The sequence below is a fragment of the Oxyura jamaicensis genome, chromosome 4 (assembly GCF_011077185.1).
Source record: "Oxyura jamaicensis isolate SHBP4307 breed ruddy duck chromosome 4, BPBGC_Ojam_1.0, whole genome shotgun sequence".
In the NCBI taxonomy this organism is placed as follows: domain Eukaryota; kingdom Metazoa; phylum Chordata; class Aves; order Anseriformes; family Anatidae; genus Oxyura; species Oxyura jamaicensis.
In genome coordinates, this window is record NC_048896.1 from 18,935,813 (window position 1) to 18,961,786 (window position 25,974).

A 25,974-nucleotide genomic window follows, 5' to 3' on the forward strand; every position below is an offset into this window, starting at 1 on the left:
TTGTGTTTGTGGTGATGCAGGGGAAGTTAGAGCATAAATAGATACAAGTGTGATGTTCCTTGGCATTGCCATTTTGGTGATTAGAGGAGTTTAAGAATCTCTTATGTATTTTCTGTTTTGTATTTTTTTAACTAACATTTTATCTTAAAACTTTTTTTTTTTTTTAAATGTTGTTTTATAAGCTTTCTAGTAGTCTTTAAAAATACATGTTTTCATTATCTACAGACGGTTTCTATAAAGGGAAGAGTTGAAGCAACAAAGTAAATTGCTAAACCTCATTCGTAGCACTGTGGGGAAAAAAATAATTAGCTTTAGGTTAGAAGACAGAATAAGTAATTAGTTTGTGGAGTCATGATTTTGGAGAACAAATTACCGTGGAGAGTGCGTTTGCAACCATTCAGTTCAGGAAGACACAGCTTATATATTGTGTCTGTGAAACCTAGGAAATAAATGTGCTGCTTTAGGTATCTCAAAACATGCAGAGAGCTCAATGACCCACAGTCAGCACCGATATCATCTGTCAGCAGTGAAGTCCTGCTTTCAAAGGCACAGTACAAGTCTAGTTAAGAACTTAGCTTAGCATCAGGGTTGTGTAGGGGCATGTGCAGAGCGTAGAGAATTTTATTGGAGCTCATTGCTGGGGTAGCACAGTCTTTTGTAAGGAATCTCTTGATCAGGGTTAACAATTTCTACTGCTCTAGCAAAACAAACAAAAATAGCACTTAGCCTTCAGCCAAAAAATTAGGAAGTAACTCATTTCATTTTGAATGAGTATTAAAATTGAAGTTTAGGTTTTTATAAGGGGTCTTTTATGAACTATTGTTTATCAGCAATAAAATGTGAACTAAAGGACAATATGAGTAAAAAAAGATTTTAACATGTAGAATTTTTACTAGTCCATGCTACCTAATTAGATGAGGTGATGTTATGATAAATCTAATCCAGGGCACAGGCTGGGCTGGCTTTGTTGAACTGTAGATGGCTGGCATTTGGTTAGTCAGAATGCTTCCTTTTTCGTTCATTTGAAAATCAAGCTCTTTAGCTTAGCCTTTACTTAAATGAAAATCCTTAATTTATATTTTACATTTTTCACAAACATTCTTTTTGAGGGAGGGAGGAGCTATTTTCTTCTACCTCCAGGCAGAGTTCTTTGATAGCCACCTCTCAATTTAGTCTTTAAAAACGATATTGATTTTGTCTGTGTGCCAGGTTTCTTGCCAGTTATCACTTCAGATAGTGATGTCCCTTGGTAGAGAACATGCAGTAATGTCAGGGACAGGAAGAGGCAGAGGCGGCAGCAACAAAGGCATCCTGAAACAAAGGGTTCCTTTGATAGGACAAGCTAAATACCTGAAACAAAAGTCTAACATCTCTTCTCTTTATTTTTAACAAGTCCCTTGGTAAATAAGGGGGAAGCTTAAGAGAGGGATCTCCAAATGTCAGCTTGTCTGAAATGGCATCCTGAACAGTTCTTTGCATTTTAAAAATAAAATAGTCCCTACAGGGTAAGAAAAAGAAAGCTCTCCATCACCAGTCATTTGCCCTCTGGCAAATTCAGTAAGAGCTAACCATGCAAAGATAGGCATACATTACCTAGAGTGTGCGTCAATGTAACCTCTTAGTGGCAGTGTGGCCGTAACCTGTCAATGAAGGAGGGGTAATCCCTAAGAACTGAGTCTTCGGGCTTTAGCTGTAAGCTATGCATTTTTATCCTGATATGCAGGCTCTTTGCTTTGTCCTTCGTAAGGGTGGCTGTGGTGTGATCAGTTTAGAGAGAGAGAGACTGTAAGAAAGGACTAGAAAAAAAGGTTGTGGTGATATGGAGGGTTAAAGATGGTAAAATGTTACACTGGTATCTCCCCTGGTGAAGGACACAAGAGGGCATCCGATTCTTTGAAAACTTTTCTGTGACCAGAGATGAATGAATCCAAATAAAAGAGCAGCAAAAATAGTAGGGATCAATCTTTTGTAGCTTATGCAGATTAACTTTTTTAACTTTGAGCTTACTTTTAACTGGTCCATCTTGGCCCTTCATCTGGTTCCCTGCACTGCTGCAGCACCCACACACTGTGGTGGCTCAGCTAGAGCCTGACAGCACATAGGAGCTTTTTGGGCATACATCACTTCCACGGTGTATTGTCCAAACAGAAGCAGGGCTAACTCAGATCTGTTCACTTAAATGCATTCAAAGTCCTGTTTTCAAAATGGATTTAGTCTCCTACGGCCATTAACTTTAAATAAGGCTCATTTCCCCAAGTATAAATGCCGCCTTTGTTGATTAAACTTTCACTCTTAAGTCATTTGAAATATGTAGTCCTAGTGTCTGGACATTTAGCAATACTGTTGTATGTTTTAGCAGGAGAAACTAAAACTAAAATGTGCAGACTTCTTTTTACACTGAGCTCCCCCTCATGTGCTACCAGGGGTTTATAGAAATTGCCTTCATAATAATCTACCTTTGAACCTTAATCCGAGGTGTAAGAATGTAGACAAGAATCCAGCCAATTAGCCCCTTTGTGGATTTTCTAATGGTTACACAGCCATAAAAAATCTGGATGAGACAACCATATAATATTAAATAGGCTCCGTATCTGGTACGGGCAGTCAGAAGGTAATGACTTTCTTTGAAGTGTCCAGTTTGAAGTGGGCTTTCATACGTAATGTGTCGTGTCATTTATTAAGGTGATAAATTTGATGCTGGTAATTGGCTAAGTCCCATTTGAAGTTCTGTGCCGGTTTAAGGTATCAGCCAACAGTTAAATAGCTGTGATGCTTTCCTCTCTCACTGTACATGACCTTACGTTCAAGAACATTAGCCTGGCCCCTCTAAAACTTTTCTACAATCATGTCTTATGCTGTGACTATTCTCTTTTCTACAGAAGGAATTACCAATCCAAAATGCCAAGTGTGTTTAGTATATTGAGCTTGGCTTAGTACTCGCCTTCACATTGGGGTTGTTTTCATTTCTAATAGTAAAGCAGTCCCCAGTCTAGTAAACGCCTGAATACATGCTTAAATGTGTTTGTGGTTTGTTTTGTTTTGTTTTTCTCTCCAGCTGGCTTTAGTGAGGCTGCTTTTATGTTGTACCTCCATAAAGTATGTCTCAAGCTACCTCTGTTGTGCGGAGCCCTCAGTGACTTCACAGCATGTTATGTTTATCCTGATTCCAGATATCTTGAAGGGTACCTAGTGAATCCTCTGTGAGAAACACACATCAATAAAACTCTACAAAATTAAAATATGGGCATAGAGGTATGCTAATGTGGTATATGTTGTTTTTAACCAAATACTGTTCTTTAGCTTCAGTGTTGTTAGTCGAGCACATCTGGTACCTTGTGCTAGATTTAAAACTGAGCATCTCTGCCATTTATGTTGGAAAGTAAGGAGAACAGGACAGGAGAAAGATGTGTTTAAAAAAAAAAAAAAAAAAAAAAAAAAAAAAAAACATAGAATGCTTCAACAGTTTCTGCTCCTTAGAGATCTTTCTGTGCATGAGTTTTTTCAGGTGTTTGTGCAGCAATGATCAGATGGTTAACACCGAGCAAAGATGGGAAGCAAAATGACACATCTTTCCTAGCGAGATGATAGAAAGAAAAGAAGCAAGTCATAGTAGAGTGGGTCCGTCCAATCTAGCTCTCCAGAGCTAGACAGTCACCCAGCTTGGGCACTCAGAGAGGAGAGCATAATTAGGGCCCGATGCTTGAGAAATAGCATGGAAGTAGGAAGCCGTGGAAACACTGTAGTAGAAAGTAGGGTCTCTAAATGAAGAAACACTCAGCACTGGCATTAAACATGGCAATTCTGTAGTCCACAGTCACCTATGCCCACCGTGTATTTACTGGGCGTAAATTTACCAGGCACCTTTGTTTTGGCCTGGAAGGTCCTGAGGTGTTGTGCTGTGCATGCAACTGCTCCAGCCTGGCTCTGAGCAATTTAGTCTTTGAATCCTGTCATCTGGAGGAGAGACACAATGGCAGTGGCTGTTCCAGTTACTGCTCCCAAGATTGGGTCTCCCAAGATTGTTTTTGGGTCACACATCAATGAATTAAGAAAGGAGGGACAACAACATGAGGTGGCCTCTTTTTACTGAGTACTGGGTGGTTCTTCCTGTTTGTTCCCCATCCATGCTGAGCCTGGGATTCCTCTGGATCATGTGTTAGAACCTTAATAGGGATTGTAAAGGGTGTGTGGTTACCTGCAGCTGCAGAAAACACCATGGACCAATGTTCAGGATATTCTTGGGAAAGCTAAGAGATCATGGTTTGAATCCCCTTGGGCTACGAGGAAGGATTTGATTTAAGCTCTGTAACTTCTTTTGCGAGTACTCCAGTTTTAGACTGTGGTGGAAACTACATGTCATCACTGTAGTTCCATGGAGTCTGGAGGAAGGCTCCTGAGTTCTGAAGATGGGTGAGCACATGCATGCCCTAGTGTGCTTCAGGGCTGCTCTGTTCTCAACGTACAGGGATTTCCATGCCTCCTTTCTGAGAACAGGGGATCTGACCCAGGAGAATCTTATTCTGGTGTTTGGATTCTAGTCCTGTGGTCAATAAACTGACATCTGGAGATTACTGCATCTATTGTGCCGGAGGCTGTGAGGTTTTATGTTGTTGTTGTAGCTTTTTTTAATTATTTTTTTTTCCTTTTTCAAAAGTTAGTATGAAGGCCTTGTAGCAGAGAGGTGTGGATCAAAGACACTGGTATTTTCAAAAGAAAGTTTGACTGATGTTTTTATAAACTCACTAAAGGGATGAAATTTAAAATCAGGAGAACGTGCTTGACAGAAGGGCTCTGTTGTTAAAAAGTTTGATTTTTGTGAGGCAGAGCAGAAGTTTTAAGCAAGAGAAGATTCTTAGAGGAAGCTGAAAGCGGCGGGGATGATTATCATCTCACTGGGGCTTCGTGCAGATGACAATTATGGGAAGACATCTGTTAAAAGCATGCACCAGAGACCCTTGTGAGCAAGGAACAGAAGCTTCTGCACTGGGTAGGTATGGGAGCAACACTGACTAAAATAAATAACAGGACAGATGTGCCTGAGAGAACACCATGAGAAATTATTTTTTATCTGTCAAGTCGTAGTGGATATGTTCTAGAAATTCTGGTAAAAGTTAACTATATAAAACAGGCGGGTAAGTCACTTCATCAGCGGCTTGAGTTTAACTCTGATTTCTCCAGAAAGAAGTAATTGACCTGCAAACTAGGATTTAGTCACCTTGATGGGTGCAGCTGTGTAAGGCACAGATCAAATCAAAGTTGTCGCTGACTGTTGAAGTGTGGGTGTGCAAGCAAGGAAGGTGGGGAAAATAGTTTCAAGTGTAGTCTAGGGGGAAAAGAAAGGAACCAGAAATGAGCATTAGTATCAGATAAAAAAGAACGTGAGTTGCTATGCAGAGAAAACGAAGTGAGATCCGCTTGCCTCTACTTAAGTCTCAGTAGGCCCAGCTGGCCTCCAGCTCCTTCCAGCTGGCCAAGCAGCAGCTGGAACTGATCCTGTATTTTGGTCAATGCTCATTTCTATGTAGGTAGAGTCAGGATCCTTTTTCTTGTGTCTGTCATATGTACAGTGACCAGACGCAGTAACTAAGTGTCTGCTGCCTACCATCTTAAGGTGTTGGCGTAACACTGTATGCATATTTCAATTTGGGGAATCTTACCTAAGGAATCCTTTTGCTGAATTTCATTCACCTCTTTTCGAAACTTGACCTGCAATATGGAATATTGAATCGTCATCCTCCTAGGAGGAAAGAAAATGGCAGAGAAGCTCCAGAGTTCAGACTAAAATAAGCAGTGTCTTTATCACTTGCACTGTTTTTATCCGATCACCTTCTTAGCGTTTTGTATCTTGTGGTTAGAGTTTCATCTGTTTTGTTTTATTTCCTTGTTTTAATAGAAAGCCTGAATGGAGAAGGTAGCTCTGCCTTATTGTTGTTGCTATTTAACCTGGCAATCAAAGGTGTTTAATGCGTGTTATGTGATAAATATGTGACAAGTAAGAACAGTAATCATCCATTCTTATTTTTTCCTGCTCATTTTCAAATTAATGCAATACTCTAAGTCAGCACTGTCAGCTCTTGTTCTGGAATCACTGGTTTCTACAATGCATTTCTTTAACCATTTCAAAAGCTTAGTTTGCTGTGTTTAAGTGAAAATTAACACATGGGACTCCCATAAATACTAAAAGAAATGATGCACCCAGACTGTATTGTCTGAATCCAACTGTTAGAGAAATTATAGCATATGGGGATCCAGAGTTTGTTTGAGCCATTGTTGACCCCATAATACACAAAGTGAATGTTAATGAAGTGCTTATTTATTTATTTATTTTTATTGAAGAAAGACTAGCAAGAGAAGTGGCAGCATGGGCTACTCCTGTAAAGGTTAGATCCGTAAATTATGCAAGTTAAAGATTTAAAACATCTGAAAATATGAAGAATGAATGCACAGATTTTCTAATTATTATTTTAGATGAAAGAATAAATAACATATTGTGTAGAAGGAGATGAAGCAACACTGATAGACGAGTCCAGGAGCCATGGTACAGCACACTGTCTGTGACCAGGGGCAGCTGTTGTTTGGTACACTTCTTTACCATGCCAAAAAGGGACATCAGATGTCTTTGAGAAGTCTTCTGAGGCTGTGACTCATGAGATTCAATCTGTAATAACTTTTCCAAATTGCTACAATGAAAATTTGACTTGTTGAACTCAGAGTATACGGCAGTCGTATTCTAGAAAGAGGGAGAATTGTGTTGTAGTGCACAAGGATTCATGGGGATTTAATACCATACTGTAAGAGACGGTCACCACTGAAATGTGAGCTGCTTCGTTGGTCTTTGTGATATCTTTCATTGTGTACAGCTGGTGTGGTGATTTTCCAGAAGGGTTTTAGTCCATTGTGTTTTAGCTGCATGCCTGTGCTCTGTGCCCTTGAACATACACTTACCTTTTTATTGTTTGACTGCTTAACTCTTCACACACACACACAAAAAGTAGTAGATAAAGCCCTGATACATTTTATCTTCTGTATAATAACCTAAAAATATCTATTAAGCTTCATGTCACTGTTATCTTGGAGTTTCATAACTGAGCATCTGTATATTCTCCTCCCCACTCTTACCCCCACCAACATAGTAAAGCCAGTGATATGTTAGCACTGAAAGTTTGAGAGCCTCGGAAGGATATGTCAGTGAAATTATGAAATTTCTGTTCTCTAATAACAGATTAATTCTCTTTAGGAGGTGGGTGGAGAAGGTTCTCTTTAATGGCAGAATTTCTCAGGTGAGCTCAATAGCCTCCCTTCATCATTTTAAATCTTTGCACATCATTGTACGTACAGTGCTTCAACAAACAATTCAGTTGTTCCTTGTGTCATTCACAACATCCCTTCTGCTTGTTTTCCCCTTCAAGTCTTCTGGCTTTGGTTTTAAAGTGGGGAGCAGACAGATATTTCAATGAAAGTTTTTAAATCCCAAGAGTGAAAAAGTTTTTCTTTGATTGGCATTCCTGCGTATCTTCTGTAGGGAATATGTACTGGACATGGAGACCTAACCTCTTCAACAGTATGCCGATCAGCTCAGAGTTTACTCTCCCTTGGTCTTGTACAACAACATTACTATTTTATGTCCTATTCCATTTCACTAACAACGTATTATTCTTCAATGAGTTCAGCTTTAACTCTTTCCAGATGTCACTTCTTCTATCTCATCTTTTCTGTGTTTGTGACAACTGCAAGCCAGAGAAACTTTCAAAGAGATTTGTAGCTACATTTTTTATTGTTCTGCAGCCACTACAGCATGAGCTCGCTGGTCCCTTAGACATCACAAGAATGTTATGTTCTTGTAGGGCAGCGTTTTGAAGTCTTAGTCTTGTTAGAAAGGAAAAGGTGTTACTGTGTTTTTAAATGAAGAAATAACATGTCAGCATGCTTAGTTTAATTCCCTGTTGGTTTGATAGCAGTGGAATGATCCACTCTTGCACTTGCCATCAGCAAATGCATGGAGTTGCTAATTAAGAGATTTACAGGTAGGGGTAACATCTTTAATTAGACTAAGTATAGTTGGGAAAAAAAGCAGATAAGCTCTCAGGCACAGAAGTAGTTCTTCAGGTCTGAAACAGAAGCAGCAAACTTCAAAGCAAAATTCAGGTTGGAAGCAACTGCTCTGACTTAATTGAAGAATGACCTACAAAATACTTTTGCAAGTCTAGAAACTCCAATTCGTAATAGATACCAAAAGCTATAGCCTCACTGGAGATGCTATTTTGGTGGCCCATTACCTGCACCCCCTGCCTGCCCCCACTGACCATTGAGGTCACCTTGCTCCACCAGGTATAAATTATCTCTGGCTCTTGCCCCTTCAAGGCAACTGCCTCTCCTCCCTGCTGAGTCTCTTTGACTCCCCAGGTACACCTTCCTCTTCTCCTGCATAGTCTGATACATATTTAATGATATTCTGAGTAATTGTTCTCAATGTCTTAATTAAAGTTTGCTTTATAATTTTCTCCTTTTGTTTCAGACCTTAATTAGGACTTGTGTGCCAAAAAACTTGTCTGTTTTTCCAAACTTGTCTCATAAAAAGTATTATCTCAATCTATAAAACCTAGTTTTGACTGTATTTTTGGACCATATGTCTATAATGTCTTTGCAGACTTAATCCCTTCCTCCCCCCATAACAGATTAAGATTTTTTTTATTATTATTATTATTATTTTTAGAATTAGTTGCATTATTTTGTGCTCCTTCTTTCTTCATTTGGTAAAGTGGTGTACAATCATAAACATTACTGTACACGTTAGATGTTCCTGCACTTTAATGTAATATGAACAGCTGTCTGATGAAACAGTTGTTTAACTTATTTTTAAATTACAAATCAAAAGAATTTTCAAGGGTAAAATAAGCATTTGTGTTAAGATATTACTGCATAAATCCACATACCTACAAATTACGTACTATAATGTGAGGACTTCTTTTCTGTGATATTGTTTCTTTCTGTCAGAGAGTGATGGAAAAAGAATCATAATCCTATTCGTTATGATGAGACATCTGACAGCCTTGTGCATCTACCAGTAGTTTTCAGAATCCTGAAATATTATCTATCTATCTATTTATTTATTGTACAAGCTGTTTTGATATGGGGTACAGACAGAACTCGTGATTTGTGTAACTAAGCCATGGTAAAAGCCCATGCTGCACAAGTGGATGTAGCAGGAAAACTGATGGGCACATTATCTCATTTGGGAGAGTATGTTGATTTGAAATTACATGAGTCAAATTAAGGTCTTATTTCTAATAGGAACATGATGTGAAGGTGTCTGTCATGTTATGAACATGAAAATATTTCAGATTAGAGAACAAGAAACCCTCCTAAAGTCTACAAGAAATGTAAGGCTTTTTATTTTAATGCCTTTTTTTCTATACCTGAAAATCCCCACTTAAAGGTAAGTAAAACAGTTTTCCCAAACTGTTTACCAGCAATAGCTGGAAAACAATAGTGTGAATTTAGTGTGATTTTTTGAGTGTTATTAACTAACTTTCAAAGAGCAGCTCCATTAACCTATTTAGAATGAGACTCTAAAACATTCATCCCAAGTGCAGCTGGTTCCATTTTTCAGTATCAGTCATATAAATGATCCAATAGCTACACTTATTGTGAAGAAAATTTACCATCAAATCTTGAGATATTATGTATCAGGCTACAATTTGTTCTTGTAAAAGAACCCGAGGTTTTCTCAGATTACTTTGTTCTGGCTCATGCCTCCTCTATCAAAATTACTGTTTCATATTCTAAGTGAATCAACAAAATTTAATGCTAATTTGGGAAAGAGGTATGTGGAATAGTCCATCTGGCAGTGAGCTGAAGTGGTAAGTCTCTCCTCACATTTTCTCACCACTAAGCTTTGATAAGAATCGTTAAGGAAAAAAAATTACACTACCAAATACTTGAAACATCTATGTATATTCTCAAGTTCTTATTGTTTTCAGAGAAAACAGAAGTTAGAATAAGATTACAAAAAAAGTGATTTGTCACATAATTTAATTGAAGTTTTGTAGATTATGATCTGCAGCATGCTGCAAAATAGAAAAATATTTATAATAATGTGCATAAATTTATGTATTCTACTGTGAAGGTACAAGCTTACTTGTGCACATCAGAGCAAGTTTTTCAGCCAACAGTTTCTGTAGGTTATTTGTACAGTGAAAATATGTGAAGTTCATCAGCGGTCACTAAATTTTTTTTTTTTTTTTAAATGTTGAAATAAATAATAAATTAAAAAAAAAAAAAAAAAAAGGCTGGATGATCTTTAAAACCCCTGATACAACATACATGAAGTCCAGCCTCTCTCTCCTCTCCCTCAAGCTCCCTGAGAGGTACTTTCTGACACAATATTTTTACCAAGGTAAAAAAAATATCTGTTAATAATGAATGTCTCCGTATTTTCAAATACCTACAGGAATATTTCTCTGTAATTCGTTGTCAAAAGTAATAACTGTCTAAGAATCAGAAGGAGAGAAAAAAATAGCTTGTGGTACTGTGAATGTTTTGATGCTTGCTTGCTTCTCTAATCATGATTCAGTGCCTAAGGTCCACCATAAAAATACATTCTTTGACCGATTCCTAAAGGGAGAAATCAATTGGTTTAAGGTTTTTGTGAAATTCATTTGCTTAACTCAAACCTAAACACAAAGGTAATTCAAACAGAGCTATTTAGCTTGCAGGTTTTTTGTGTCTTTTTTTTGGGGGGGGAGGGGGGTGGGAGGTTGTTGGGTTATTTTTTTGAAAAGTTCCATGTCACAGAATTGTTACCAGGTACAGGAAATATAAAACTGTGCGTTTTGTATGCTAGTAATAACGTGTAGCCTGTTCTTTTGAAAGAAAGCATAAATAATTTTGAAAATACTGCCTTAAAGCTAATATATTGGTACTGAGCCAAGGGACTTGTTGAAATAAGTATGCAGTATTCTATACTTGTATTTATTATTTTCTGAAGGCATTAGGGTGTCATTTTTAGGCTATTGATTACATGCTGGATGAGTTATATTATTCTTTTTCTCTGCTTGTGACCCAAAGCTTCTTTCAAGCTGAGCTGCTGAGCTGAGCTGTACTTTGATTTATATTTCTTGTCAATAAAATGACTAGGGTAGCTATCTTATGGATTTGGGAGACCTCACTTTTAATTTCTGTAAAATAAAAATAACCAATGGGTATTCTTAGGGAAATGCAACTTTTTTATTTATGTGCATTTCTGCATATACTTTGCATGCCATGTTGTTTGTGAAATTCAACCTCTTGACTTACTGACTCCTGTAAAATTTTGGATTTCAGTTTGCGTGCATTATCTAATTACATGGTAAAATGCTACAGAGGTTGAGAGTTTCTCAGATAGTATAGGAATTAGCATGCAGGCATTACTGGCAGGGTCCCCAGATATGTCTGGCCATAGAGCTGTGGAATATAGAAAATACAGACCTCCACAGCATCACTTACTGCTAATGGGGCTGTGTGGGGCTCCCCAGCATACTGGTAAGTCGTTCTTCAGTTGTCATTATTTCTCCACATGTATGCATGAATGTTTTGTTGGCATCCTTTCTTTCCATGCTGTATGGAAAGAATTTCTGCTGAATTCTGTGGGATGACGAGTCTACGAGTCTAAGGGAATGTTGATTGCAGTATTTTGACTTCCTTCTGAAGCAGGATCATGCTGTCCCACCACCACCCTGACCATGTGTATGTGTATTTGTTAAGAGGAAATATGTGGCAAGGGCTCAAGATACGTGTTTTGCTTGAGAACATTTAATAAAATGTTTAGTCTTCAGTATTATGTATGTAGTTGATGAGATATGAGATATTATTTTTTTTTTTTCCTGCTATGAAAGAAAAATAAGTTTTGGGGGCTTTATCATTGCTTCCCAATAAATGGAGCTTTCCTGTTGCATTGTATTTCTGTGGCTCTTTGGCCATTTAAAAATATTTGACAGAGGCTTAGAAGAATCAAAGTATTAACTCCTATTAATGTGCTCACTTATTAACCTCAAAGCTAATTAGCTTTCCTTTTTATTAAGCATCAGAAACTTAATGGAGATTTTGAAACAAGGCTTCATAACTTCTGCTTCTCACATACCTGCTCATTTACCTCTGGTAACCAGAGACGCAACCTGTTTCGGGATTGGAAAACACCTTCAATAATCTGCAGATAAAATAGGCAGGAAATAATTTGAGGTAATTATGAGAAATGACTTTTTATTATTATTATTATTTTTAATCTCTGCATGAGAGGGCCGTTATGCTTAAAGTAATTAATTCAGCCAGTTTTGAAATTGGTAGGCCGGTCATTATACTGGTTTAGGAATCTTTGTATTAATAGGCTAAGTAAATAACTGGAGCACATAAATCATCAAGAGCCCAAAGAAATCCCAGTGTGAAGTTCAGAGGTAAATTTTTGGGTGTCATTTAATATTAATGAGAAAGCTACCCCAGCAAATTTAATCTAAAGGTCAGCCGCATCAGACGGTTAAATAGAAAGACAATCCAGATTTAGACCTGCCTTTCCTGAATTATAAAAGGTGTCATTTATGTAGGACGTGTTCTAGAATGTTTGAAATTCCACTGACAGCTCTGTCCTTTTTTGAATCTGTGCCTGTTAATGAAGAAGCTTGAAAAATATCTCACTGGTTAATGAAGTCCAGTGTATCGACTTAATCTGAGTTTAGTTTTCTTCCCTTGCAGCATATCTCCTCTAGCCAGAAGCCTCCCTCCATAGGCTGAGTGATTCTAGTTTCCCTTGTCAGTCACCACAATGTGAGTACCCTTTTTTGAGTCTCAAGGTTTTCTGAAAGGTTGTCCCTGTTCTAGATGCTTTTGAAGGCTTATAAATACTTCTCAGATAATGCAGAGCAAACACTGCCTGATCTCTTCCACTTGTAAGAAAGAATTTAATTTCAGGTGGCTTTATTCTATAAATACCAAATTTTTCAACAAACTACAATTACATGCTTGTCAGCCCACAGTGTGTTTGATCCCATTCTGCCCTAGTTGTGTACTGGGCAAAAGGGATGTGAAATGCTTCCAGAAGCATATGACTGCACTGAATTTGCATAGGGCAGATAAAATTATCACACAATGCATAAAGTAGTGAAGAACCCAAAGCAGATGAATATATTTGAGATGAAGAAGAAATGGAGTTTATTCAAGGATACTTGAAAGCTTATTGTTGAATTCTTTTAGAGCCTTAAGGTGTAAGCAATTACTGCTGGATTTAGGTTGAGGCATAATCCAAATATTTAAGCACTTGTTGCAATTTCCTATAAAACCACTTACCAGTCATTCTATGGCTTTTCATTTAAACGTTGTCATACCAGATAAAACACAGCTTGTACCTTTTGAGTGATGAGGGTAATTCAGAGAACAGGCATATTGTCTCACTGGGCTTTGTGCAACACTCGGCACACTGAGCTACCCTGAGAAATTAGAGAGGCGTAGTAAGCCTGACCATTCTCTCTGTGTGTCGGAGGACGTTTGAGAGCATTTCTTTATTTCTTTTTTACTCCTGCTTTTCTTTTCTTTTAAGCATGCTCATTACTGCAAACAGTTTTTTTTTTCTTTTTTTTTTTTTTTTTTTTTTTTTTACTTGATGTTGCTTACATTCATTGTTACAACGACACTGAGATAGATACTTGGCTTATTTTTGTTTTGTTTTGTTTTTAATAGTATGTATTTGTGCATGTGAATAGACTGATTTATCTGCCTACATTTGGACTCAATGTACTTAGCATTACAAAATGTTTCTAATTCATTTTTTTTTCCATGGGATTGTAAGAGTAGCACTTCTGAAAAGTTACTTAGTGTAATTTCATAACTTTGTATTAGAATGGGCTTTTTGATATCCTAGAATAGAATAGAAAAACAGAAGTGGACCTACAGCTCAGAGACCTGAGGAAGTCTTCTCATCTCAAACATCACTTCAGTGAAGTCATTCCTCAGTCTGATATATTCTAATGCCTATAATTTTCCTGTCTTCCTTTTAGGAAATAATAAGAATATATTTTATTCTGTAAGAAGTATTTGTTGCACTAATTCATTATAGGGAGGAGATGTAAACATTTTTAGAATGTAGGAAAAAAGTGTATTTTGCTCCCATTGAGAATAATACATACTTCCAAAAAGGTGAATGTCTGGCCCGTCAGATATTCTTTAAGATAAAATATTATCTGCTTTGCTCTTCTGGTAGAGTGAAAAATGTTAAATATAAGTTTTTCAAGGCATGAAAACAGTTTGGAATTTGCCTTCCTGAGAATATATCTTTGAAGGGAGCATTTAATAAAAGTGAAATACTTGGTTTCTTCTGAAAGCTTTTCTTCTTTTTCTTACTAGTGAAAACGAAACTTTCAAGCTGTAAGTTATCTTTTGCAATTGGATATCTGTAACCAGGCAATCTGAGGGGAGAAAAATAAAAAATAAAAAATAAAAAACCTGATTAAGGATTCTTTTTAAGTTACTGCTGAACTAGTGTTTGGGGTATTGCACGATTTTGGTCGATACCCGCTTTCGCAAGCAAAGAAGCTTTTCATGCTCAGCATTTATGGCTTCACCTAGACTGTTCCTAAGTGGGTACTACAGTAATCAGAGGCAGCTTGTTGGAGTTGTTCTTGGATGATAATTTCAGCGTGTGCTTCAATATTTCATTTTGTTCAGATTTATGATGACTTTGTTTACTTGGGCAATTTCAATAATTTGGGGGTTGTTTTGATGACTCTCTTGTTTTTAATGACTCTTACAGTTAAATGGAATCGAAATAGAGAATAGAGAGGGAAGCCTTTGTTTGTACTTGATCATATCTATCCATTAGTTATTCACACTGAAATGTCGATCCAACATTTAAGTGAAAAATAAGCTCTAGCAAGATGTGTTCTATGCATTCCACTCTTACATTTTGCAGTGCTCCAGTTTATAGAAATTGTGATTGTTAATTTACTGTTATTTTAATAGTATGGGCCTATAGTTGGCTAATTTAATTGGAAAATGTCAAATTAATTATTTGTCTATTTTCTGCTTGAAATTGTTCTCTTGAAACATCTCAGCACTGATAAGCTTAATCATCTACAGTTAATATAGGTTTAATTTTCTGTCTTTATTTACATTAATCTACTGTAATTTTTGTACTACCCACATTCCATGTTTTTCCCCCCACACCTAGCAAATACATTTCCATTGCCAAGTGATTCTTGCCCCATGACTGAATATAAAGATGAAGTGCAATTAAAAGACATTAAATGGGTTCTTTTTTTCTTTTTTTTTTTTTTTTTCTCAGAGGTCACCTCATCTTTCATTATAAAATGGTTTTCTGCCTCATATTATCAGAAACATTGAATAATACTATAGTGTGAACTAGTATAGCACTGATTCCATCTTTTTAGAGGCATTTCAGGTACTTGCTTGGTTCTAACCCCAGAATCCTATCTTGTATTTGCAAATATAGAGTATTGTGTTTTATCATCAAATGGTTCTTGAACACTTAATAAGTTATACTTAATACTTATCCAACTACTTTGTATTTTTTGAAGTATATGACATTTTATTCCACATTTTTGATCCCTGCAAGGTTCATTTTGAATCTCTCTTGTTTCTGAGTAGTCACATGCACTATTAGTAGCTTGTGGAATACAGGAGTATTGGCCATCGTGAGTGAGCCGGAGATGAAATTGTTTCTCTGTTGAAATCGATAAGAGTTATGTCATTTTATTCACTGAGTCTTAGATTTGCATCTAATGTGCTGCAGGAATTTGTTCTTGAAGAAAACATTAAGGCAAAATATGTGTTTTGAGCTTCCCTGGGTTTGTTTCATAAGGCAGGATTTTGTGCGTGTTTTCATCGTTCCTGAACATTCATAAATCAGGAAATACAAAATCATTTTTTTTCTGCTACTGTCATACCAAACTGTGATGAGATTATGACTTTCCCAAGTTTTCTCACATTTCAGTGTATTCACAGCTTCTGAAAACTTCTGCATGGGTGTTATTACAGAAGGCACCTGGAGAGTCATTATCATTTCGTGTCTGGCTATATCTATATCAGGAAAACTGGGACCTGCACTTGTCACAGGTGTGCATTGCAGCACTGATAGAAATTATATTGTAAGAAGGGTTTGAGTCTGAAAACATTTGAAATCAGTACTAATGGAATCACAAGTCATTTCCCTGCTTATAAAATTCTCTATCTTATTGTTAACACTGTTTAATTATCACAGTTTTAATTATCTTTACTGGAAACATCCTGCTAATGTGGCTATTTTGTGAGGTTGGATGCAGTTGTCAGCTTCCACTCTTACATTAATTCCAAACATGTTCCATATCAAGAAGTTTTTGGTTTGGAGACAAAAACAATAAAAAAGGTTGTACAGTTATTATTTTGCTCAAGAAATCAGAATTGCCTTAAGTGTAGATGGTTTTTCTTATGTCCCAAAAAAGGGGTGATGATGAATGAAGATATTGGTCACAATGAATGAGAGTTCTGTTCTCTGTCCTGTATTTGGTTACATATGTGGAGAAACAGTAAGATACAGACAATATTAAATCATCTAAAATTTAGTAGGCAAGCTGTAATTCTTGCCAGTACAGTTATTATGATATGTATTTATTAACAAAGCAGCAGATTAGCTTTGGGGATTTCCATCCCAGGGAACAGTGGAAGCTTTGGTGTTTTATTTTCTTTCAGGCCAGTATGGGAATTCAAAATAACAAAAGCTCAGAAGGAAATGCCAGCTTCCAAAAACTTTTTAAATAAAAAAAAAAAAAAAAAAAAAAAAAAAAAAAACTGAATCTGCTTCAAAAATGTTCTACTTAAATGTCTTTCTGCTGGTGGTTTAATGTTTTATTCACTCTAAATTGCATAATAATTTCATTTTTTAATAACGTTTATGATTTTATGTAGTTCAAAAACCGTAAAACTAGATGTTGGCATTCACAAAGCCAGTGGATGAAGAAAAGCTTTTTTCATAGACCTATCAAGCACACACATGTGGTCAGCAGGAGTGCTGCGTGTCTGACTGTGCTTGTGTTACCTTCCCATTGTGCTTCCATTTCATGAGCTTACAGGGCACTTCTACAACTTCCCTCTTTACCTCTGCTTCAGCTGTGGTTGGTAAACCTTATCTGTGCTACAGGCAGTGCTGTCTACTGGGACCTTGAAAAGAACAGTTCATTAGAGACACCTCACTGCTGCCTCTCTCCCTGCCTCTCTGGTCATTCCCCATCGAGTACACCTGTGTGCACCTGCCCCTCTTACGTGACCCCACTTTGTAGGGGGCTGAGAAAGATATGCCGAGGGTTTTTCATTCCTGACCTCATTCATTGTAACACTGACTGAATCAAACCTCGATGTATCTTCTCATCGGTCTTGCTGGAGGAAAGGGGAAAAAGCCCAAACTGAAAATGGTGGAGCTGGTGTGAGATGCACAGTTCCCAAACAGTGGCATTGTTTGGCTTGCTAATGCTTATACTGACAGGTCGATGCTTGTATATGTTTATGTATATATAACATTATATATATATATAAAAGAAATTTCCTATTGGATAATATTTTAGAATTATTTTTTGTGTTAGAAGGAAATTCTCACTGATTTTCTGTTCTCTAACGCTTGGCTAATCAAACCCATTTGAAGAACCTCCTTAATCCACCTCCTGATTGTGCTGCCCACCAGGTGAGTGTGCACCATGCCCAGTGCTCTGGCACAGCCTCTCAGCTGCTGAGGCCCCCTGCTTATGTTGGAACTAGTGCTAAAGTTCTAAACCAAGACAGGATTTCACCTATTTTGTTTAAAGAAATCAACTTTAAATAATCTAACACCTTTAGTTTAGCATTATGTCTCACAACTGACAGTTAATGGTAATTAATCCATCAGTAGTTTTCTAGATCAGATATTCTGTGAAATGCCATTTTATGCAGATTGGTTGAAGCAGGTCAAATTGCTGCACTTAGTCTTGTTTTCTTCATGTATTTCAGCACCTAGTACATACTGACAGACTTAATTGCGATTCCTTCAAAAGCTAGAGGCTACTTATTTTGCCAAGGAGTTCCCATATAAACATGATATTAATAATGTGTATTTTAATTAAGTTGCAGATAGCTTTTTACCAGGCTATTTGCTGAAACTTGACAAGAAGAAAACAATAATAGTTGAGCTGACAGAAACAGAATTTTTGAAAAGAATGAAGTGTTTACCACTGTTTTGTTTAATGCAAATAATAACACATGAAGAGCATTTCAGGCTTTGATAATAGCAATGTGTCAGTGAAGCATGTGGATTAAGTCTTCCAAAAACAGAATGGACAGCCTTGGTTCTCATTTCTTTTGGGTTGCCAAAGATAATGGGAGTGACAGATCCCAGAGACTTCCTGGGAAAGAATTCTTTTTATGCCTAAAGTGGCTCTTCAGTCCTTCTTAAAAGGTGGCTAGTGACTGTCCTATCTTCTTGTGAAGCATTGCACAGTCAGAGTAATCTTCTTGTAATAAATAATTAATTTCCTAATTATATCCAGTCTGTGATTATTTGTAGTAAATAAGCTATGTGTTAGTACTAGGCAGTGCTCTGCTAGACACTGCCCTATCTACCACAAAAGGATGGCTCTGCTGGTTACAGCATGAGTAAAGCACAGGATGTTTGTAATGCTGCAGATCACTCTGCTCTCCTTGTGGCAGACTGTATTTCTGGGTTTTGGCCTTCCACGTGAGTTCTAAGTTGATTATTTGTGTCGGGAATGTTTTAAGGAGACGTATGGACCTTTCTGATCTAAAAATCAAGATTTCCAGTTTGCTATTCATCTCCCCAGAGACAGGCAGTAGTTAAAGCACACAGTGTGAAGGCTTAATGAATGGTTCCAGAACTAATTCTGCACTTCAGATAGAGGGAAAAACAAAAACATACCTACCTGCCTTTGTTACTGTGGTATCCTTCAGGCTCTGGATTGGTGTCCTACCAGGGTTCAAAGCTCCTGTACTTAAGTGTTTCTCCTTCAAATCACAACCTGCCCATTCTAATCAGGTTCCTTGAACTTAGTCAGTCTCAGCTGGAAAACCAACACAAAATAAAAGAAAAATCCCGTGCATTTAGAAATCTTGCTTTTATATTTGTAAAGTTCTTTGTATCTGGCTTTAGGATTTGGACCTTACAAAATGAGTAGCTCATAACATTTCTTATCTGAGGTGATTACAAAGGCGTGCCTTTTTTTTTTTTTCTTTTTTTCCTCCTTTGTTTGTTTTCCCCTCCTCATAAATTTGGGGGACATAAAGCTTCATTTGGGGAAAGAGGGGCGAGGTTTATGTCTATACTTCTTGAGGACTTGAAAAGCAGTTAAGAAAAAAAGGCCAAAGGCTTGGATGTCTGCATTTTTTAACATGCCAATCTAGACATATAAGTAATCATTTAAATAATAAGGGGTAAGTTTGTAACTAAATATGTGCAGAAGTTGGAAGATCTTTTGTGTATTTATTAAGCTTCTTTTGTCTTTCAGAAGTAACAGTTACAAAACTATTTACATCATGAAAGTTTAACAAAAGAAATGTAATAGGCCAAATACATTAATTGTTCCCCCCCCCCCCCCGCCCCCCCGCATTATGGGATAACATAATGAATTGATGCTGGCAATTTTATTGAACTGTAGCAGAAAAGCAAGTCTTCGGAAAGACTCTAGTATGGAACATCTAACTAATAAAATAGAGATGCTAAACTTTTAACTTTTTAAAAAATAATGAAATATAAAGGGTAATTTGTTTCCATCAGAAGATAATATTATCTATCCTTCAAGGCTGAGTAGATATAATTGCCCATCATGTAAATCTCTTGACAAATAGTGCCCTTAGGCAGTGTGACACTAATAATTGTTCAATTACAGACTTTTAAGTTTTCAAATGGCCAGAGTCATTATTATGGACCTCGTTAATAGAAATAAAGGCATAGTTTCAATACATAGGGAAAATATTATTCTTGTGAAGATGAGTTCATCTTTACAATTAAGTTCTTCTGTAATTACCTGTAATATTTTTAATAACCATAATTGAATCCCTTTAATAATAATTGTGCTCTGTTTACAGAAAATGAACTAATTAAATTAGTTCAAATTTCAAAATAATCTATTAGCACTGTATTTACCTTTTGGAGAAACTATGTTCATTCTACCTATATAGCTTCAGTGTATTTTAAGTGTTTCACACAGATCAAATTTATTCTCTGAGCCACCATAATCATCCAATAGTGAAGTGTTGCGCTACTGATCTTCCGGACTTCATTGTAACATTCTCAATTCTCAGTCATGCAATTTAAAGGTACTGAAATTTGGCTGAAATTGATGATCCAGTAACTCCTACAGGTTAGGAAAATTCTTGGAGACAGTTCTTGAAAGTGAAGTGGAAAATGACTATCCTTTACAATGTTGTTTCTCTGTTTCTCTTCTAGTATAAGATAGGGGCAGGGAGGCAGCTTAGAAGAACTCTCTTGCTCTAAAAAAATCTATTGGCAGAAGCCAGGAGGCTTAATGCTACTCAAATTGCCAGAGAGATATATTAACTAAAATATTTCACTCGTTGCAAATGATAGTCAACCTCGATGTTATTCATCCTATTTCATTCCATGATTATTAATTGTAAGATGTTGTTGTGTTTAGATCACCATAAATATCTATTTCAAATGAAAAAAAATGCCCTACCTGCAGAGTTTGGAGTCCAATTTTTGATCTTTAAATACATACTGCTGGTCCTACTGCAAGTTTTTTGACTTGTCCCATGTCCTTCAGTAGGACCTAATCCCAAGGCAAAATAGCAGTGTTTTATAGGAACATACTAGAGTCATGATGTTTTGTTTGATATCATCACTACTTAAATAGGTTGATCAGACAGAAGATTGAAGAACTGTTTCTTAAAATTGTCTGTTGTCAATGTCATTAAGCACAAAGTATGCTTGATTTCTGAATGATCTGACATAGATGATGGGAACAGACTCAGTTAAACTTGGTCTTACAATGGTAGTTCGTCTTTTCTCTTGTGGAGATTATTGTATTTTTCTATACTTATTTGTTTAATTTGTCTAGGACTTTCAACTTGCTTCAACTCTTCGTTGTTTAGGTAAATAAGACTTAGAGTGCTTTACAGTGAACCTCCCTGGTTCCTGTGAAAGGTTGAGGGCTCAGGGTGGGAACATCAGAGTACAGAACCTTACGTTCTTCAGCCTGAGTCAGTTCCTATGGCGTATTTTACAATAATACCCCAAAAGAAAGAAGGATGTTGGTTAGATTACACCTACTCATGTATATACTTGAGCTTCAATTGGAAATTCCCTACTTTATTCTGTTCTTGCCTCTGTCACTTCAAAACTCCTGTGACTGTCATACATCTTTGTTTGACATATGGTTTGATTTTTGCATGGTTCTGTGTGGAGCCAGGAGTTGGACTTGATGATCCTTGTGGGCTCCTTCCAACTCAGGACATGCTATGGTCTTTAATCAAGCGTAGGCCCTCTAGATTAGACCTTGTGAAATGTTTACTTTGAAAGCTAGACACCTATGTTATTTGGTTATCTTTGGATCTCACAGAAGATTCAAAATGTAGACTTGATTTATTGCAAGACTTAGTAAAGCTTAGTTGCGTATAGATCTCATGGATACTGTGATTTTATTTATTTTATTAAGTTGCATAAGATTTGAGCCTGATATAGGGAAATTCACATAGCTGGAAACTACAATAAAACATTGTCATGAACCTTTGAAAAACAACATACTGGCTAGGTCACAAATTTGGTGGCAATTACTGTGGTAGTGATTAGGTAGGTTTAGTAGAATACCTTCTTTCCAGCCTCAGTATGCATTGAAATTTCCTCAGAAATAAAATAATAATATTGGGTGATAACTAGCTACTGAGGCTGTGCTTATATTCCTTCAAGTACTGGTCTAGAAGGCTTCCAAAAGAGAATGACCGTAGTTATCTGGCATTAGTTAACACAGGACCTTGTTTCCACTTTCAAAAACAAGCACTCACATAGCCGGCTAAGGGCTAAGAACGAGTCTGCTCACAGAAGGAAACGCTGCCCTGGGAACTGTGTATAATAATAGAGCTTGCTTAAAAAGATTTCAGATCCACTTTAAAACAGGGCAATATTTCTGTGTAATTTACAAACCTTTTCAAAATCAATAGAGCCATCTCAACTTCATCTAACTTTCAAATTTTTGCATTTTTGATGTATCCTCAGAATTATTTCCTAACTCTTTTGTAATAATTCTCATTGATTACATGCACTTGATCAGAGTCAAAGCAATAAAATGCAGACTTTAGTGTTGCTACCGTCAGCATATACAGTAGTTATAGCTTCATCTGGTCTTTTTGCTGTTAACACACATTTTGCTTTTGAAATTAGAATCTTCTGAGCTTTCATGAACTTTGAGAACTCCCTAAAATTAGAAATAGGATGAGGAGCTCCACATGAGTAAAATTAGCTGAGATGCTAAAAAAAAAGTGTTACATTGACACGTGTTTATTTCACAACACCTTGCAAAAGCATTTGTACAAATATGCTTGCCTGTTTTACTCTGAAAGTAGCACTCAATTCCAGTATTCTTGTATGTAAGAGGTGTTTAGAGAGAAGGTAATTTTTTTTTTGGTTTTGCATGTAGGACATATTGCAGGTTTTATCGCCAGTTGTTTGGCTATAATAGTTGATAGGAACAAAGGCTGAGCCAATACCTTGTGACAGCCTTTGAACATGACACTGTCCTTGCAGAGCCCAAGGATTAGGACCATGGCCAGGCTTTCTACAGAACCACAGGGAAATGAAAGTATGTTTTCCTACAGCAGTTCCTAAGCTCTTACCCATCAGTGTCATCACTCCAACTCTGTCTGGAAATCTGTGGGCACGTGTGCCTCATCAGCAACAGCAAAAGCATTCATTTAGTTTGCTAAATAAAAGGAGTACTCTTGAGTTCTTGTGCTACCTATCTCAAATTTCTCCCTGGTGCTACATCAGTTTTACATCTCCTGTATTTAAAATACAAGACTCGACGTTAACCATTTCTATTTCCTTTCCAGCCCAATTGATATTTCCAGTATTTTCAATGTAAATAGCCGATTGTGCATAGGATGACCTTTCAGAGAAGATTTCAGTTACACTTTCTATTTTTTTTTTTTCTTTTTTCCGTGCACAGCAACAGGAAGGTCAATAACTGTGAGTACACACAGAGCATGGCTGCTCCATGGTACAACTTGCGTGTTGGCATCCTTTTTACTTTGCATGTCCTAGAGAGAGTTGTACTGATGACAGCATAGCTGAATTTTGGTCCTTTGCTTGGTAAAATCTGCAGTGAACTGAAACTGCCTGATTATTTGAATGCTTTGTCTTTGACATATATTCTGTTATGAGAAATTTGTACATCTGTGTGCATCTGCTGTATCTGAGAATCGCTGCAGCGTGGCACTCATGTTCCTCAGGAGATCTGAGCCTCGATGCCCACAAAGAAAACGTTGCCACTACAAAATACACGTTGTCCTTTCATGCCACCTGATCCTGTTTGTCAGTCACTTGTGCCCTGAGGATGTTTGTGTACATAGCGGCGTTGCAACTGACTTCACAGTATCTTCCCTGAGAAAACAATTTTTACATTACAGGAATAAGCGTGCCATGTGAGTTGCTTTTATTTTTTATTTTTTGGCAGAAGGAGGTAGGAGAACAAGGTTTAAAATGGTAGCTACGTTCTGACACTATTAGCATACTGGAGTTATTATCTAGTTATGTTTTTAAATCTGGGAGATTGGTAGAAAATGTGGAGAAAGAACAGGAGAGAGATGTTAGCCACTTACCCTGTAATCAGCACAGATTAAAAAGAACCAAAGAAGGTAAATACAGCTGTTCCCTTGTGAGCTGCTGACTTGAGAAACCAATGGGAAGCATTATTTAGCAGCTGGTTGAAGAGTTGTGAGAGTATTAAAAGAAATGAAACATGTTTATGCAGACTGAGAAACGTATGGATGGCATTGAAAAGTAGTATCATATGGCATTTAGCTGTTCCTTTAGCTAAATTTCACAGCCTACCAACGTGCCTGCAAACATCGCAGTTCTCTGTTTGCTGCAACTGAAACTGTTGGTTCAGAAAATTGTCTATAAATACTGTTATTACTTCAATTTTAAATTCAATGTTATTTAACATGCACTAATAATGGTCGGAAATTGAAATCGTGTTGTGTAGTTACTATATTTATATCCCATCTTAAATACTAACATTTAAAATCACTTAAAAATCTGTTTGTATTATACTTAGGAAGTGCCCTGTGGTCCTCAGGACTTGCCTGAAGGCAAATTTGCAGGACACCCGAACCAAGTGGTTGAAATGCACAGTGTGCTTGTTTTGAAACTAGTGTCAGAGAAGCACTGCTGGGTCATCCCATCCCAGTTCTGCAGTGGAGCTGCATTGCTAATGCTGCCAGACCTTGGAGAGGAGCAAATGTGCAAAGCTTGCCTGGTCCCTGCTATCTTGAATGTGATGGGGTTTTAAAAGGGTGCAGACTTTCCTAAGAAGGAGAGCAGTTAGTTCTGGTGTCTGTAGTTGTACTGGACTGCCATCTTTTTTCTTTTCCTGTTTCATTCAGTCCTTGCTAATCCTCCAGCGTGAGGAGGATGCTGTGTGCAGGTGCACTGGCATTTATGCAGGTAACCCCAAGGGAGCTCTAATAGTCGCTGTAGGACTGGCATCTCGCAGTAGCTTCTTCAGGCAAGAAGTACCTTACCTGCAGTTTTCAAAGCTGGATAATCTCCAAAGCCTGGTGCAGTGAGGTCTCAATTCATGTCTCTTTGCACTGTTCTAGAACCAATGAAGAGGCAAGTCCCTAAATTACCAAGTTTAGAGCTTGAATAAAGGTGAACCTGAGAAAAAATCCAGAGTAAATATGGACATATAATGCAGGGGAGGAGTCAATCTCTGCTGTTGCCCCATGTAGCCGCTTTATTGTATTCAGTCTACCCCTTACGATACTTACAGTATATATCACATCTACACAGATGCCACTTACTGTCCTTCCAACAGCTCATTCTAAAATACCTCTTTAAGTAGTCAGATAATTTTGTTTCAAAAAATGGAAAAAAATATGGTACAATGATAGTTGGTTCTTTATTCCAAACTATGTTGCCCATTGAAAAGTCTCTGCACTTCCCACCTGTTGTCCTGCAAAGTGATATTTTGTAGTGCTAACACGATTGTTCCAGGAGGCTTCTTGGGATTCCCACATGCTGCTGACTTGCTGTATGTCACCCATGTCATCTGCAGATGCAAAACGTGCAGTTAAACATGCACTTGCTGCTGTCCTCCTCCCATGTTTCTTGTAGCCTGGTTTTGTTTTGCAAAACTGCGCAATTTTCCTTCATTGTACTTGCTGGCTTGGACGGAACTACATGCAAATAAAGGCAGAAGCTTGACCTTAGATTATAATTGTGTGGCACTTGCACCACTGGGGTTTGCATAAAGCTTTGTTCTCCATGGCAGGTTTCCACACAGGATGTATTTTAAAGCCAGAGTGCCAAGTATAAAGATAGGTAAAGAAATTTTAAAATAGTAGGAAACGTACTCAAGACAGGATTAATTTGGTATGTTTACCTGGGGACACAGTTGACTGTTCTGGTAGGATTTACCCGTTAGCCCTATTTCTAATCTACATGAATGGCCCAGGCAGCGGAATGCAAAAGTGAAGCAGCAAATCTGCTGATTATTCCAAATTTGAGGGAGTAATGAATGCCAAGTTTACCAAAGGTGAGGTGCAAAGGAACCGTGAATCACTTTTTAATTAGGCAGGCTTGTGGGGTTACAAAATAGGACTGCTGGTTAATGAGAAGTAATATACTGTGCAAAAATAATAACCAAGTACTGCAAGAGTGGCACAAGAAATCTGACAGGGGTTTTCAGGATAGGGCACACCTGCTGCTGTGGTTTGTGCATCTGATCACTTGCTGGGAGG

At 37.3% G+C, this 25,974-nt stretch overlaps 1 protein-coding gene across 2 annotated transcripts in view; it reads left to right on the forward strand.

The window, feature by feature from the left end:
• Window positions 1-25,974, forward strand: part of TENM1 (teneurin transmembrane protein 1) — an 895,307-nt gene that overhangs the window by 58,979 nt on the left and 810,354 nt on the right. Inside the window, exon 2 of one of the 2 annotated variants that reach the window (XM_035325181.1) lies at window positions 12,724-12,795. The exons of the other annotated variant lie outside the window; for it this stretch is intronic. The gene's annotated coding sequence lies outside the window, so the exon portion shown is untranslated. The remainder of the gene's footprint in view (window positions 1-12,723; window positions 12,796-25,974) is intronic. 2 annotated transcript variants of the gene reach the window in all.